Here is an 18,658-nt window from a genome sequence, read left to right on the forward strand (position 1 = left end):
GAACGAGAATAATCGAACTACATTAAATGAACAAAATTCGAGATAGTAGTCTAATTAATCTGAATAATACAATAATATTTTTTTATTATCTGAGAAATCACAAACATATAACATTTTCATCATCATCATCATCATCATCATCATCATCATCATCATCATCATCATCATCCCCCTCCCCCCTCCGCCTCCTCATCCTTCTCGTTAACATCATCATTAGGGCTATGACAACAGCATATTCTTTTCTTTGTTTTGATTCTCAGGTATATATCCATTGATATCTTATATGTTTTTATGTAGAGTGATGTGGTCCTCGGTTGATTAATTGTGTCTAACTGTGTCGGATATATACTCGAGAGTCAAGTTCATGGAAAGAATATGCTGCTGTCATCGTCGTCGTCATAATTATCATCGTCATCATCATCGTTATCAGCAGAAGCATCGTTGTCACGGTCGTCGTCATCATCATCATCATCATAATCATCGTCACGAACAGCAGCAACATCGTCATCATCATAAGCATTATCATCACCATCATCAACATCAGCAGCAGTAGCAGCAAAAGCATCATCATCATCATCATCATCATCATCATCATCATCATCACTAGCATTACTATTATAATACTAGTGTACTCCCTCCACCAAAAATGACAGAAAAAATGCTTCTAGTCATATTATTTATTTAAAATCATAGAATTTAATAGTAATTTAATTTTTCATATATAAATTATCATGTCTGATGACCTAAAGAAAACACCGAACGTGAACGTTTACTTTTTGAATTCATTTCACGTGGCAACGTAAACCTTAGATGGTCGTTTGACTTGATATTTGCGTTTTGGCTTTACCCTTCGTCACTTGAAATGGTTTCGTATGCGGGGTGGGAACGACTAGAAAAGCACGTGTTTTGTTCGCTCACTTTTTCATGGCGAAATGAAAGTGCATATATTAAAAGAAAATAAAAAAATCAAATGTCCGTTTTAATGAACTGCAATTACATCATGTTTATATATAAATTGTTAATATTTATTCATAAAAATATTATTGTTATAAACACACACACATATATACGCATACATGTGTATACTAGAAGGATATATAGATACATATATACATACATATGTATGCACGCACGCACACACACACATATGCTTATAAATATATGTACATAAATACAGGTACATATATGTAAATATATGTATACATATATACATACATGTATATACGTATATACATACATATATATACATATACGCACACGTTTATACTAGAAGAATACATACATATATACATATGATGAAAATAATGGAAATAGTATTCCGACAAAATAGAGAAAATAAAAAAGGAACAAACCGTATTATGTGTTCACCAACGTTTCGTCTTTATTTATTTATTCACCCAGAGGAAGTCTCGAAATAAAGACGAAACGTTGGTGAACACATAATACGGTTTGTTCCTTTTTTATTTTATATATACATATATATATATGTACACACACACACATATATATATAAATATATATATATATATATATATATATATATATATATATATATATATATATATAAAATAAAAATAAAATATATATATACTAGAAGAATACCCGTTATGCGACAGGTAGAATTAATTTACTGTTGAATCCTATTTCAGACACGTAAATTATTTAGAGCAAACTGGCTTTCAACATTTCTCAGGCAATTTATTTTTACATAAACTTTATTTCGCATGTAAAAATAAATAAATAATCAAATCGGAAAATAGTGTCTTTTTAAAAATAAAACATTAAAAAACTAAATTCTTGCAAGTTTCATTGTGTACCTGAGATTTTGACATTTTGAAATTCAATTATCATTTACTCATTAAATTTAAACAAATTCTGTTTTTTTTAGTTTGTTTTAATATTTTATTATATCGTTTTTTTTATGTAAATGAATTTCCAGCAATTTATTTTAATACTTAGATTAGCAGACTCAAATTCTGAATTATTTCTCTTGTCTTGTGTAATCCTAAGCAGTTTTACTTATGCTTGCTGTTGCTTCTCTCATTTAGCTCATTATCGAAAAATGCTTCCATTTTAAAAATCTTCCGAGACGGTTTAATCAATTAAAAGAAAATTTGAATCAAACCGACAAGCAGCAAAATCTCATCCCTTCACTGTTATGGTTTCTAAATGCTGGAAAGCTTTCTACTCTAATAGTTTCATTCCCTCGAACTACTAGGCTTTGGAATTTCCTCCCTGTTTCCTGTTTCCCTGACTGTATTGACATGCAGAAGTTTAAAAGCCTATTGAAGTCGATTCAGACTATCATCAAATCCAAAAATATATATATGTAGCTATTTTCAATGAATATTGAACTACTTGTATTTACAAGTTGATGATTGATCTTTGCAATTTCTATCTGATCTAATCTGAAAATGTATATGCATATATGTATGTGTGTGAACAGACATCTTGCTACTCAACTCCCCTTGTCAAATATGATTCCAAATAGTAGTCTGTTACATCCAAGTAGGAATACGTCTTGTTTGGGGTGAAAAAGAGTAAATAAAAAAAGGAAATAAAAGAAACTGACGAGCCAGAATAAAATATTGATTTTACAGGAGGTATATTATTAACTCACAGAACTTGTAGAACTTCCATAGTTATGTCTTCCACCTGTTGTATTTCGCTGCTTTGCTTGAAAATATTTCCATTCTATGGACGTCCGACATTAACAAAGTTTCCGCCTTTTTTAAATTGAATCATACTTATCTACATATTAATGCTCAATATATGCCCAGTATCTAAATATTAATTTACTTGTCTGATGTCACAAAAAAAAACATCATCATTAGCGCAAACATTAATTAATGAGAAACGAATTACCTCCTTTTATAGTCGCTCTTTATCAGTTAAAAATCATTAAAACACTTTTATCTCCAAAACTTAAAAAAAAAAAAAATACATGACTATCTTTTTACGGTTTCAAATTGGCTATTTTATTTTATAATTAAAAAAATGTCGTGTTAAGAGGAGACCGTAAGTTTTTTATTATTATTATAGATTCCTTTTAAAATTAAAAAAAAATGTGCAAGTGAATTGACATCAGTTCCTTTATAATTTATATAAAAATTATTCAGAAAAAAACCCTACTGTGTTGTGTATTGAATTTTCATTTAAAAAAATGTAATTTTTTTTAAATGAATTCTTTTTAGCTTTAAAAGGTTTAAAAAAAAGATTTGCTAAAAAAATTGTTTTAAATTCGTTATTTGTTTTTATTTTTATTTTTTATCCGTTTTATTTATGTGTTTTAAAAATTTTCAACTATCATGGAATTTCCACGGGTTATGCAAGTTTATATATTAATACCGTAACGTACGTACGTGTGTCACACTTTCCAGATTATAAATTATTCAATCAGGAGATTCTATTTATTAAAAAGAGGAAAAAGAAGGGTTGAAGGTGATAACATACTACAAACATTAAATTAATATATAAATACACTAATTTTAATTCTTTAATAAATAGGATCTCCTGATCACCGAAGACGCAATATAAAAAAATAAAAATAGATATAAAACATGATGTCGATTTTGGACCATATGTAAAACTAAAATATACCTTCTTGGTCTTCTAGTTAGGATCCAAGGGTTTTATCTGTTCTGTCTAAAGATGGTATGATGAACGAAAATGATAATGTTGGGTTTTCATTCACACCGGGCGTCCATACAATAGAAATATGTCACAGACTCCTATAAAGATATTGAAGATAAACCGTAATAATCAGATAGATTCTGACACTACATTAACCAGATTACTTAGATAAATACTTTTACAGTTTTAACAAAAGGGATACAATAATATCGCGGGGTCTCCATTCACGCTGAATGTCCACAGAATGCCTAGCAGCAAAATATGCCACTGTTGAATTTCTACGTCCTACTAGTATATCTGATTATAGGAGGTAGGGTTTCTCTCCCAAATCCTCATAGGAGTTTATGGTTATTTCCAGTCTATAAAAAGCCTGGTGTGAATGCAGACCCCATAATATTATTTTATCATCTTTTAACAGAATAGATATCACACTTTTAAGTATTTATTTGCAGAAAATATTTCGAAAATACATTCAAAATAAATTAGGCACAAGGCCATCAAAAGTGTGGGGAAAATGCATTACATTGGTCATCCTTAGTTTAAAGTGATAAAAATGTCTATTCAACTCTTAACCAGAATCATCTCAATCACCACAATACCAAATTTACATTAGGGACGTCCTACTTAAGATAAACAAAAATTTATTGGAAATGTTTACTTTTTAAAGAATATATTTCAATACAAAAAGTTCATTAGTATAAAACGGAGGAGGCGAACAAAGATTAAAACGTTTGGTTAGTAAAACCCTCCGAATTCTTTCTAAATAATAGATCATTCACAGTTTTCTAGTTTGTCCAGAATGGAAAACAAGCATGTAGTTCTCTAAATGGAAGTGTGATCTAAGTGGGAGGGGGAAACAAGGTTGTATTTGGAGAATATGTTGTGCCTTTCAAATAAAACTTTGATCCTCAACTGAAGATCAGAAAAATGTATTTTAATTTAAGTTTCATGACAACGACATAAGACGAAACTTTAAAAATAACATTTTTGCATCACATTTTCGGCAATTGGATGATCCTATTCAAAAGGTAGGATGGAGGCTGGTTACATATGTAGAAACATGAAATTGCCTTAGCAATAAATAAACGGTGTCTGGATTGTCTTTACAGTATTTCTAAGCAGTTTTAGGTGTACTCACTCCTATGTCTCTTACTATTGCTATTTAGGTATTATTAAAATCATCTTCCAAAGCAGAATAATTATATTTTGAAAGAAACTGAATCGAAATACGCTTTTCTTCTTAAGAACATGCTCTAACACTTCAGAAACGAAACTGAGGAACCAGAATCAAAGTTGATTTTGTAAAGAGAATGCTGTTAATCTATTATATAAAGAGCAGTTGTTAGTGTGTATATGTGTTTTTCATGTTCAGCTTATTCAAAAACTATAAAACAAATACCAACAAAGTTGGTATATTTTTGATTAGTGTTTCTCCGGATGAATAATATCTAAAATTCAAAAAATTTATTTATTCATTAGGGTCCAACTGGGCTAGGTTTCGTTAAGAAGGTCGTTTTTATTTTGTGTTATTACGTATTAATTTGAAAAGAAAATGGTAACTTATCACTCAAGGAATCTATTATATAAAGAAGAGTTATATGTATATGTGCGTGTGTATGTAAAACTAGAGACGGATAGGCTATGCAGAGGAGAAAGAGGAGGGTTGGAAAGAGAAAAACGGTGTTGATCAATTGATATTCCAAAATTGATTATACCAATAGATTTTTTGGGGGAATATTGCCACTTGAACGTAAAGGGCTACTATTTGGTACCATGTCTACAGGGAATTGTGAGGAGTTGAGAAGCGAGATATCTATTATCATCACATTTAAATTTCAGCATGTTAATAAAGTCAGGGAAGCAGAAACAAGGAAGCAATTCCAAAGGCTAACAGTCCAATAGATGGAACTATTAGAGTAGAAGGATTTCAGTTATCCCAGGTCTTCTGCAGTGAAGAGATGGAATTTTGCTGTTTTTCAGGTTAGTCAGTAATATTTATTTTAGGGGGCACAAGTATTGCAAGTTCGTCAAAGCACATTCCATTAAAGTACTTGTAAAACAGACACAGGTATCCAATATTGTGGTGATGGGACAGAGGTTGGAGCTTAGTTGATAGGGCAGGACCTATTAGATCGAATAATCTTTTTATAAAACCTTTATTAAGAGTGAAAGACTGCTGGTACCGACCCAGATGTGGGAACAATACTCGACTGTATCAAATGGTGATTTGTAGAGATACAGAATAGTTTCAAGTGTGAATTGTTTTCTTGCACCGGCCCCCTTTCTTTGCAGCAGCCTTGGCAATGTATTGAATGTTTTAGTTTCAAATAATGTTACCTGTGAATGTTAAAATGAGGAGTTTGAATGATAAGCTCCCAGTCATGGCAATTGGTGGTTTAAAAAGTTTCTTGTAATTGTTGAAGGAAATGAAGAGACGAAACGTAACATTGTCCGCGTATCAGCACACCTTGTGTGCAATTTCAGTTGTAAAGGAGACCAAGGCAAAGAATATGAAATAACTCCAACTCGCTTTTTGGTTCTGTACAACAACATTTATTTCCTCGTGGTTATGGTTCTGACGTCACCCATGTGATCTAGAACGTTCTCCACGTCTCTCACTAGATCTCAAACGTTATCTCGTCTCTCACAAGATCTTTGTCTTTCTCTTTTTTTATAGTCCTTTCTCTGCCCACTGGTGACGTCACTTCTCATGCATTTACATATGTGCATCTGCACTATGTAACAGAAATGCGGAGCGAGAAAAAATCTTCCTAGAAGATTTTTGATAGGGTTGCGGAGTCAAAAAGTATCAGGTTGGCAAAAGTATCAAGTGGTTGGAAATCGTTGTATACATTACGTCTAATTCAGAAGCAAGTTCTTGGACAGTTATGTATAGATTGGCTTTGACTAAAGCTCTTAATTGATCGTTGTCAACATCTGGTGGTCGATCACTACACTCATCATCTTCAAGACTCTTGTCGCCACCACGAAATTTCTACAACCACCATTGTGCTGTGCGTTCAGTAGTGATTCCTGGACCAAACGCTTCATTGACATCAACGACTGTTTCAGCGGCTTTTCGGCCTAACTTGAATTGAAATAAGAAAATTGTGCAAATTTCTTCTCCATCTTATATTCAACGTTCTGAAAAGAAGAAATAATTGTTTTAAAACGATTGTAATTTGAACGATTAGATAGAGCAGAAAACGCTCTTTAAAATGATATATAAAGTAAAGGTATTATAACGAAAATTCATTTGAAAATACATCATTTAATATCAAAATTAAAAATTCCATAAGAACTTTTTTCTCAACCTAGTATAAGGTCAGAATCCAACTCTGACTCATCGAATTTCAAAACTTTTTTTATTTTATAAAATCTTCCAATATTCAGATTGTTTATTATTTATTAATTTGTTTATGCGGACTATTATCCTCATCTTTCTTAGTTGTTGTTTTACAACGTTTCGGCCAACTATTCCTCTGGCCTTCGTCAGGTGGTAACTGCGGCGGTATAGAAACTCCGAATCTCCTAACTGCATTCTCAGCAAATACTGCCATCCATAGTTGTCGTTTCACCATGTTTTGGCCAAGTAAGCATCTGGCCGGCTTTGGGTAGGATTGAAACCGCTATCTTCAGACAATTCTCACCTGGAACTGTAGAGATTCAACATCTCTATCTACTGCGCCACGGGCCTCTATGGTTCTGGGTGAAAATTACCACCTGACGAAGGCCAGAAGAATAGTTGGCTGAAACGTTGTGAAACAACTAAGAAAGATGAGGAAAATAGTCAGCAAAAAATAAATTAATAAATAAAGACGAGTTCATCTCAATAATGAATTCCAATTAAATAATATGTGTATTAATTGTTCAAAAAATTTTTTAAAATCTGATTCTGACATCAATCCGAGCATTCTTACAAGATTGACTTTTCGATTCCTTATTTTAAAGTTTTCAAATATTCACATTCTTTACGTATTCTTTTGAGATTAAAAAATCAAACTCCGACTTTAATTTTAAACATTTTATAAATCTGTCTCTGACTCATTATTTTAAAATCTACCAACATTCGACTCTTTTTTATTGCTAACATCAAACGGAAGTTCCATGAACAGAGTTTCTTTCCAAGAATTTCCCATCTTTAGAACACATTTTTTCCCTCCACTGATGACGTCACTTCTCATGCATTTGCGCTATGTTAGAGAAATGCGAACTGAGAACAAATCTTCTGAGAAGATTATTGTGAGCTTTGCGGAGTCGGAAAGTGTAAGATCTGAATCTCTGACTCTTTATTTTAATTCTTACATGTCCGACTTTGACTCCTTATTTTGGAATCTTCCAATCTTCAGATTGATTGTTGATTTTTCGGAGATTTTAAAAAAATTCTGGCTCTGACTCCAACTCTTAGTGTTCTTAAAAGTTCGACTTCGACTCCTTCCCACGCCTTTGACTCCACAATCCTGTTACCCATTCCAACAAAATACAGTGCAAAAAGGCAGGAGAGTAAAACTGCCGAAATATTGTGAAAAGAAAAAACATCAAAATGAGGACAACAATGGAAAATATGAAAATACAAAACTTTAATGAAATAAATATCTTCCGAGTTTCGTTCGAGTTCGTTCAATATTCCTTTATGAAATATTCATGTTTTATGCTCGTGCCTTGTCACAATTGAATATATTAGACTTGCCCTGACATTACAGTTTCCCAATAATTGCTTATTAATTCATTATTGATTTTTGTTCAGGATGGGGGGGGGCAGAAATAAAATATGGTCGAACTACTAGTGTTGTAATAAACAGTGATTCCCTCAGAAAAAAATACACCATGAAATCTATATATATAGCCAAACGTCTGTGTGTATGTATGTATGTTTGTTTGTAACGCTAAAACTTTTGAAAGACAGAACCAAACTTGACAAATTTGGTATCATATCGAAGCCCCATCACCCGGATGACAAATATCGAACTTTCACGTCAAACGGACCACTAAAAGTTGGTCAACTGATCAGTTATCTTCGAGGGGGGGGGCCCAAAAAAAAACCTGTCATTATCTATATATATAAAAGACAAATGTTTGTTTGTAACGCTAAAACTTGAGATGAAAGATTCCTCTCCCCTAAGAATAAAACATATGTTCAATATCTGTTTTTTTTTTCATTGTTTATACGGTCCCGAGCAACGCCGGGTAGTCCTGCTAGTCTAATATATAAAAGCGAAAATGTTTGTGTGTGTGTGTTTGTATGTCCCACAAAAACTTTCGACGCACACGACGGATCCACACGAGATCGATATCGTTTTGAAGCTCGATGCCTTGAACGACAAATATCGAAAAATTGGCTAAAAACATTCATTCTTTCACCCTCAACTCGGCCGTTTTGTACAAGGAGGGGTCGCTTTTTTCACCGACATTTTAGCAAATCCTCGTCACCATTGCATTGACTACACTTTATTGTGACATTTGCGACTTCCGGTTTTGCCATGGATGCATCGGTAAAGGCGTCACTTTTTTTTCACCTTCTTCCCCCCTTCGCATTATGGGTTCAAGTCTGCCTGCCTAATACCACTTTTTTTTAACACCTCTCTTCATCCAAACTGTCTACTGTTTCTTTTGATCCCCCTCTCTGCTACTACCACTTTTTATCTGCCCCTCCGGGGTACTTACGCACACTCAGGCAACACCGCGTACACCCGCTAGTCTTTAATAAAATTCAACCAAATAAAAATAAATTCAATGTATACTTGACGTCATAGTGGAGATGATTTGAGCGCTACTCTAGTGATAATGGACGTCCATGCCTGTTAAAACACAGGCAACTTGTCTGCTATTTGCCTGGTGGAAAGGAGGACATTGGCTACCTTGATCTCTCCAACTCCCCTAAAAGCAGCCCATGAAATCGTTAATAAAATTTGCAATCCGTTCTGCTATCAAACTATATTTGGTACAAATAAGTCGTAGCCTATGCTTCACTTTCCTATCAAGTCATGAATGCCCAACAGTCTTTAATTGTGGTTCAATGATAAGCATACCTGGATGTGATGTAAACGATGTCAATGACTCTGACTAACTCTTCCCTTGCAACTGATCTGATTTTAGCTGTGATGGCGTTCTTCAGGTCAAGAATATTCTGAGTGTTGTTTTGTCAGATTTGAGATAACCCCACAGATAAAAATTTGGTGAGGGAAGGGGATTATGTTCCATTGAAGTCCGTTCAAACTATCATCAGAAGCAAATTTTTGAAAGCGCCTATCAAAATGCAAATCATAATAAAAGATTGCGAATTCCACAAAAAAAAAAAAAGAAAACAGGACAAAAATCACAAATCAGATCCATTGCCAAATACCTCGGCAAAAACTATTACTTAATTCTACATCAAAATGCGTATTATTTTACGAGATTAAAGAGATACAAAAATGTATACTCTTTATTGAAATTTAATTTGAAAAACAATTTCAATATACAAAACACACACACGCGCGCACACACACATACACACATATATATCTATCTATATATCTATAAAAGTGAAAATGTATGTGTGTATGTGTATGTGTCTGTGTGTGTCTGTGTCTATTTCCCTACCAAATAACTCTGTCAATTTTCTATCTAGAGACTCGAGATTTGACAGAAGCAATGTTCGAAAACGAATTTGCTGCCATCAAATGTATATATATATATATATATATATACTCAGCCTTCGGGCCGGGATCAAAGTGTAGTATCTGTTCCGGCAGATACTGCAAGCAAAGACCATATGTGGGGGTGAACCCACATATAAGACCTTGGTCAATGTAGGGGCAACCCTTCATACCAATTGTCAATATCCAGCTCCCCTACTCCCCAGGGAGTTGGTCCCCATTTCCCCTTCACTCCTCACTTTAAAAATCGGCCTTGTGCCTAATTTGCTCAGTGGGGGAGCAAATAAATACCTCAAAGTGTAGTATCTGTTCTGCAGATGCTGCACTTAAAATAATTTGTACCAGTCAATGGAGGGGAAACCCTCTATGCTGGGACAATTATTATTTTTGGTAACCAGAGTGCCCTCTTTTTGCCTACTATTAGGGGAGCTGGTTTTTACCCCACATTAAAAACGGCCTTGTGCTTAATTTGCTTTGGTGAGGAAGCAAATAAATACAATATATATATATATATATATATATATATATATATATATATATATATATATATATATATATATTTGCAGATACAGAGTTTTATAATAACTAAATATAGAGCAAAATTTAACACAATGAATTAAAAAGTGAAAGAATCAGCTGACCTCGATCAACAGAGCAAAATCGAGATATAGTTGTGATTTAAAAAAAATAATATGAAATAGAAATATGGCGGGGACACAACAAAATAAAAAACGAGAGGAAAAAATTAAATGAGAAACAGAAAGTATCAAATATAAGCCACATTAAGTCCTAAAAGATTTTCTTTTTGCTTGCAAAGAGAAGGCCTAAAGGATGTAATATAAATGGTTTCTTGAATTGTCCTAACCTTCTTTAGCACCATTAATAAATGAATATCATGTTTTTCTTATGAAATTATTGAATACTGTTAGCTTTCTTTCTACCACACTCTACTAAAGAGTGTGTGCGTGTGTGTGCGTGTGTGTAGATTTATAGAGGTGTATATATTGCTAACTGTACGCCCGGCGTTACCCAGTCATACAATACACTTAAACATTATATTTTATTTTATGCAGATTGCGTATATATTATTATAGAATCAATCTTCTATTGAATATTATATATTATGAGGAATAGTTTGCCTGGTGAACTAATTTGCAAAAAAATAAATGATAATGATAATGTCGTTCATCAAATTCTGTCTGTGTTTGTTTATGATAATGTCGTTCATCAAATTCTGTCTGTGTTTGTTATTTGGGCTTGACAATGAATGCTCTGGGAAAATCACTTCTGCTTAATGTTTAGTTTTAAAAATGCAAACGAAGAAATGATTTGCGGCAATTTTAAATAGTACCTCTTCTTTTATCATAAATTGAATTCATTAATAAGAAAAAATGAAAATAAAAGAATAAGATACACCCTGGCTTGAACAGGGGATTATTCGATCTGTAGTCAAATACTCTACCACTAAACTACACCTCAAGATTATAATACATCTGTTTTTAAGAAGAAACGATTTGCTGAGATTTTATTATTTCCCTTGACCAGTGTAACGTAAAATATTCCCCTGTAAAAATTATTATTTTTTATTTAAAAGAGAGAAAAGACAATTTTTTTTATTTTTGATACTTCTCGGATGAAATTCTGTACAAAACATATCTAAGAACACTGCCAGACAAATAAATTACCTACGTATTAAATTTGAAAAAGTAGACTCCATTGTTTCGGAACTATGAGGAAGGAACTCACACACACATACACACAGTGACTTTTATATAAAAACTAGCGGGGGTGCTCGGCGTTGCTCGGATGTTTAGAGGTGTGTGGAGGGGGGGTAAATCAAAACAAAGCAAAGTAATTACTCTGTTTAAATATTATAAAAAAACAATGTTAAAACTTCTTTAAAAAATCGGAAGAACAAAAACAAAAACTAAAAAACAGCGAACATGATGGAACCCCCCCCCCCAAAAAAAAAAGAAACAAACGATGCTAAAGCTTCTAAGCGGGGTGCCCGGCGTTGCCAAGGTTTTTGAAAAATAAAGTTTTGGGGAGGGAGGTAGGATCGAACCCTAATCCTTGAGGCAAAAGCAAAAAAAAAAAAAAAGTGTGATGACTTATTAAGAAGATAGGAGAATGAAAATGGATGAAATTTAATGATAAAAATGTGAATTAACATGTGCGTAAAGTTAATGAGGTCAAAATGGAATTCCGCACTTAGTTTTGGCTGCGAGGCAGTTTTTTTTTGTTTCTCCAAGTTGTTGGGGGGAAAAAACCAGCTCCTCATAAAAAATGGGAGTGTCCAAATGAAAAGCAATTGTCTGATATGACGGTTTTCACCGTATTGATCAAACTTGATTTGCTTTCTAGACATTCCTGGCGTGTAAACTGAGGAACTGCCTTCGCTTCGATTAGTTTCACTTTATACTAAAAAGCTGAACAAACACGCGACACAATGAAATAGCGTAAATTTTATAAAAGTCAATCCAAATAAATTTAGAGATGACATCCCTTCGCAAATCATACATATTATGATTTAGGGGGTATATAAACAGTTTTAAGGCATAGTAACCCCCCCTCCCGAGAACCTCGGCGAAAAAAGCCTTTTTTGGACATACAACAATGCACGCGCCACATTTGCCTTTTATATATAGATGAAAATAAAACTATTTTTATAATTTTTCTAATACTTTACTATGTAATTCTAATCAAATATTGCTACATTGCATTTCATTTAATAAATACAGTTTATGATTGCCCTCATGGATACTGCTACAGACTATGGAAAAACCCTGTTAGATCTACTATAAAAACGGAGATAAAGGTAGAAAGGACAAAAAAAGAAAATTAGCGTAGAATTCTGTTGATCTTATTTTGATATTTCGTTTCATTTACAAAACTTTGTCAAGAAAAGCATTCATTGAACAAAGTTGGTCATCCAAAACAATTTATACACTTGAAAGTTTACTTTCTGTCCGATACTCTTGATTCACAAAAAAAGATTCATAGCGGGGCAGATTGAAAAGTGGCAGCCATCTTGATTTGCAAAAAAAAAAAAAAAGATTATACTTATTTGATTTCGATTTTTCGCCTCGTTTAAGAAACTTTCTCAAGGAAAGCACTTATCAAATAGAATTCGAGCATATTTTCAGGAGGAGGTGGGGGACACCCAGTAATTTTTGAAATAAACAATAAAACCAACCTCATTTTTCACGTACATTTAAACTTTTCCTTTCTATGCCTTATCTTGGCTTCTGCAATTGATTCACACACTGTCTTGCTTGATTCTTGATTTAAATTTGGTACTTGCCCGGAGAATGTTTGGAAAGTCCAGTTTTGTGCCAACAGTCTTGGCCAATATTTCTTATTGTCTGGGTTGAATCCAATAATCAAGTCTCCCATATTTAGATCTGAACAGTCAAAACCTGAACTGATCTTAATTTTATATCCTTTTTGATATTGAAGATGTATGTTTTTTCTTTTGTGATCGAAGTGAGACGTTAGGGTTAGATGAGATAGCACAGAGGTAGAGTTCCACATGTTCGATTGGATTTGAGTCAATTAATCGTCAATATACAATTTTAAATGTTAAATTGTATGAAAAAAAAAACAAAGAAAAGTTAATTCCTCCAAAATGTTGTCAAACATAGAAACTATAATTGTCAAAATCATCAAATCAAGCCTGAAGTTTTTCGTTTTGTAGTTTTACCTCTTTTCTCACTATCTAGCCAAATAGTGTAACAGTTAGAAGCACTGACTGTTACCTAGGCAATCGAGTTTCAATCCTGACTTGATGTAGTTGCTAGTCTAGCCACACTGAAGAGTTGTGATACAGCGAAACAATCTGTCTGTGGATTACTATAAATATTTCCTCTCTTGAATTGAGCAAATTTGGCAGAGAAATAACAAACTGCCGCTAACGTATAAAGTAATTTTTTTTTTTTTTTTTTTTACAAAGGCATCACCACATTATCAAGGCCCAGAGGCCACTCAAGGATAAGGGTTAAAGAGTGTACAGTAGAAATTGGTCAATATAGTAATCATTAGTAATGAAAATTTGGTAAATTTAATAACTTATATGGAACGGCTCATCAAGAACTTATTTACTTTAGACTTGAACACAACCATATTGTAGTCAGCCGGAAAGCAGGAAAACGGAAGACAATTCCACAGGCGTGCAGTTCTAAGAAAGAAGCTTTGTTCATGGAATCTACGTTTAGGTTTAGGCACAGATAAAGAGTGGGGGAAATTATTGATAGTAAAGTAATGCTCTTTAGATAATATTTAATTATTGTAATTTCGCATACCCATCTTTGCAGCAGCCAAAAAGAAATTAGTTGATTATCGCATAGGCGATCGAGTTTCAACCCTGGCTTGAGAGAGTTGCTAATCTAGCTGTACTGAACAGCTGTGAAACAGACTGTCTGTGGATGACTATATATGTGTGTGTGTGTGTACGTGCACACACATACACACACATATATACACATACATATTTTATAATATTCTGCTTCACTAAGATTAGATGCATATTTTAATTCAAAGTTTCAGTATTATTATTATGCGTACACTTGTTTTGGCTTTTCATTTATATTTTTATATTTGGTTCTCTATATATGTTTTTTTTATACCAGCAAGAGCACTCATCTGCGCAAAACATGCACAAAACCAAAGTAACAAATATCACATTGAGCTCTAGATAGTTTGCCTCGCCAACAATCCAATCAATTCACAATTTTTTTATAATAATGATAAAACGCATATATGCAGAGTACTATATATATATAAAATAAATTTACATATATATATATATATATATATATATATATATATATATATATATATATATGATGATTGCAACGTCTTGTCAGACGAGTGCCACTCCCTCAAACATTTAAAATCCATGAGCCCAAATGCCCGAGGGAGTATCTATAAAAATATGATGTTACAGAGTCTTAGCTTTGTACGATAGCTAAGTCTCTCTCTCGGTTCAAAATATTGAGATCCAGCAACAAGCAAGAGCAAGATAGCCAGCAACAAATTAAACTGCAGACCAGCTTAATGCGGGTAATGGTCTTCCGCTTTATGTTTTTTTAAATCAGAGATTTGCTTCTCCTAGAAAGGTTGCCTTCACCACGGCTTACGGGAGCCCTCTCCACCCCAATACACATATACACACAGACACAAATATACACGGTGCTAGTTGGCCGTTGACCCAGAAAAAGAGTTCATTCGCCCTTTCGAAGGTCTTGTTTTTAATCCTTCAGGGAGACTAGCCGCGCATATTTATATATATACATATACATTTATATTTCATATACATACATACATATATATACATACATATATATATATACATACATATATATATATACATATACATTTATATTTCATATACATACATACATATATATATATATATATATATATATATATATATATATATATATATATATATATATATATATTCTTGTGTTATATGTAAAATGGTGTAAAAGTGTTCCGTAGTCTGCGAGCGCTTTCGGCGTTTCCGCCATCGTCGGGCTGGTTATATAAAAAGTCGTTTTAAAATTACGTCGAATGATAAGGTCGTGTTTTAAAATTACATCGTACTATAAGATCGTTTTTGGCTTATGTGGGCTATTTATATACAAATTTATTGGACAGTTTTTTTTGTTTTTTTTTATATACATTTTTTTATATATATTTTTTTATATATACATTAACAGAGGCATTTTAAAATATTTTTGCTGGATTCATAATTTATATTGTTTGTTTTGGGTTGTCTCACTTTTATATACAATGCCTCCAACACCTTCAGTCTCCTAACGTTAGAGTCTGTTTGTAAAATTTTGGTATTTTCTACCATGATGTTTCTAAATTGAGAATGCTGGCAGCCATGTTTTTTTTAAATGTTGCGCGATAGAGCTAGTATCGGAAAGATGAAGCGTTAGTCTACGGGACAACGTGTTGGTAGTATGACCAATGTAAGAGGAACAGTTAGAGATACACTCTTCTATTGGGCAATTAAATTGATAAATTACATTGTTCTTTTCCAACACTTTGTCCGCTTGCGAAATATTGTTATTAATTACGAGATTAGTCGTTTTCCGTTTTTTATAATAGATAATGAACTTCAACCCTCTACCTATCTATCTAGAGGTAGAGGGTTGAAGTTCATTATCTATTATAAAAAACGGAAAACAACTAATCTCGTAATTAATACCAAAATTTTACAAACAGACTCTAACGTTAGGAGACTGAAGGTGTTGGAGGCATTGTATATAAAAGTGAGACAACCCAAAATAAACAATATAAATTATGAATCTAGCAAAAATATTTTAAAATGCCTCTGTTAATGTATATATAAAAAAATATATATAAAAAAATGTATATAAAAAAACCCAAAAAAAACCTGTCCAATAAATTTGTATATAAATAGCCCACATAAGCCAAAAACGATCTTATAGTACGATGTAATTTTAAAACACGACCTTATCATTCGACGTAATTTTAAAACGACTTTTTATATAACCAGCCCGACGATGGCGGAAACGCCGAAAGCGCTCGCAGACTACGGAACACTTTTACACCATTTTACATATAACACAAGAAAGATTATTCGAAAACTGGAAAAAATAAAACGGAAAATTGTCAAACAAGAAAATGCTGTGCTGTTTAACAACATTTTTATATATACATACATATATTTATAGAGAGAGAGAAAGAGAGAGAGAAAGGGGGGGAACTAGGACTGGTGTCTAAAGAGCAGAGTTTATTTTAATGTACTAGTAAATGTATTAATACTTTTAAAAGAAAACAGTGCTCATTGTACTTTAGATGTATAATAAGCTCAATAGGTATAGGTATCCTAGAGCTATATTAAAATTGAGTAAAACGATTAATAATCGTGAATTAAAATTCAATTTCAAAAGGAAAAACAAACAAAATTAACTCGATTGTACGATCATTTCGGAAACGGTGTTCATTTTATTGAAAAGTATTGACAATAATTTGACAGAAGTTTTGTCTGTTAAAACATAGTCTCCTCATCAGCAAAAATAGAGGAGGTGACGAGACGTTAAAGACACCAAAATAAAACTAGCATTTTAGTCGTGAGTAAGGCAGATATTTATCTCCATTGTAAAATTTGGTTTAAGTTTAGTCAGCCTATCTTTTGGCATGCTGTTATATTTTGTCTCCTAATTGAAATAATTGCTTCAATTCGGAGACAAAGTATAACAGCAAGAGTAGCTGCACGTGTAATTATGAGGCAAGGATTGCGCAATCCTCACCTCACCTCTCCTAAATCGGCACTGCTTGAGTCCAGTGGTAAGGAGTAGTCCAGGACGACTCGAAACAATACCAAGATAAACAGAGAGCACATACAGCACCTGGGATTCCCAAATGGTCACCCATTTTAGTACTGACCAGGTTCAACGCTGCTTAACTTTGGTGATCTAACAGGAACCAGTGTGTCAACGTGATTATGCCGTACACACACACACACACACACACACACACATATAAATGTATAATGTATATGTATATATATACATATAAATATGTATATATACATATAAATACATATATATATTTATATGTATATGTACAGATATATATGTATATATACGTGTGTGTGTGTGTGTGTGTGTGTGTGTGTGTGTGTGTGTGTGTGTGTGTGTGTGTGTGTGTGTGTGTTAGAATTCTCGTTCCCGTTTCAAAAATAAATAGAACATAACGTTATGTAACAACACAACTAAATAGACAAAATCTTTGCTAGTGAAACTTGTTGAAAATATTTATATATCGTCGCATTGATTAGGAATTTCAACTAAAGTTTATTTATAGCTTTCTTACCTTTTCCGGGGTGGGGGATTCCGTTTCAAATGTTAATTTGTTGTAAAACCAGATCTTTGCTGCTAGGTCGGTGACAGGACTCAGAACTGATTTGCTATGACGCTGACATAAACATCGACACTCATTCTCCATTATCGGTAAGGATTGATTTTATAACGAACTAGTTGTACAGACCCAGCCTTAGTCGGGACTTTTTTTTTTCTTTTTTTTTTTTTTTCTGTTTCGCTTGTTTTTTGTTTTTTTTTGTTTTTGTTTTCTTTTTTTTAAATAATATTTTTAAAAGTTTAATTTAGTATTAAAATAACGGTTTTGGTCATTGAACAGTAATTGTAAGGAATGAGCTGTTCCAAATACTGGCAGACAATTTCGAATTAGTTCCGGAAATAGTCGAAGTAGTTTACTACTTGGAACCACCTTCTTTTCTTTTTTGTTGCGGAAGTTTTGTTTTTTTTTCAACATTTTTTATTAATTTTTTTTTTTTTTTGAGCTGTTAAAGTTTGTAAAACCTTATCTCTAACCTAAACCTTTGCATG

The 18,658-nt window shown here is 32.9% G+C and overlaps 1 protein-coding gene, 1 long non-coding RNA gene and 1 pseudogene across 14 annotated transcripts in view; 1 reads left to right on the plus strand and 2 right to left on the minus strand.

Moving 5' to 3' along the window:
- Positions 1 to 18,658, plus strand: part of LOC145241536 (unconventional myosin-VI-like) — a 381,082-nt gene that overhangs the window by 188,765 nt on the left and 173,659 nt on the right. For 2 of the 13 annotated variants that reach the window (XM_080104589.1, XM_080104592.1), the window contains exon 1: positions 18,126 to 18,262. The exons of the other annotated variants lie outside the window; for them this stretch is intronic. The gene's annotated coding sequence lies outside the window, so the exon portion shown is untranslated. Of the gene's footprint in view, positions 1 to 18,125; positions 18,263 to 18,658 lie in introns of those variants that run through there. 13 annotated transcript variants of the gene reach the window in all.
- On the minus strand, positions 6,591 to 18,329 carry LOC145241538 (uncharacterized). The gene is made up of 2 exons (XR_013862570.1): positions 18,126 to 18,329; positions 6,591 to 6,777 (listed from the first exon to the last, which is right to left on the minus strand). It is a non-coding gene; the product is annotated as an uncharacterized LOC145241538 (long non-coding RNA).
- Positions 17,648 to 17,765, minus strand: LOC145241742 (5S ribosomal RNA; annotated as a pseudogene).

The sequence above is a fragment of the Euprymna scolopes genome, chromosome 20 (genome assembly GCF_053919585.1).
Source record: "Euprymna scolopes isolate OS-2025 chromosome 20, ASM5391958v1, whole genome shotgun sequence".
Lineage (NCBI taxonomy): Eukaryota > Metazoa > Mollusca > Cephalopoda > Sepiida > Sepiolidae > Euprymna > Euprymna scolopes.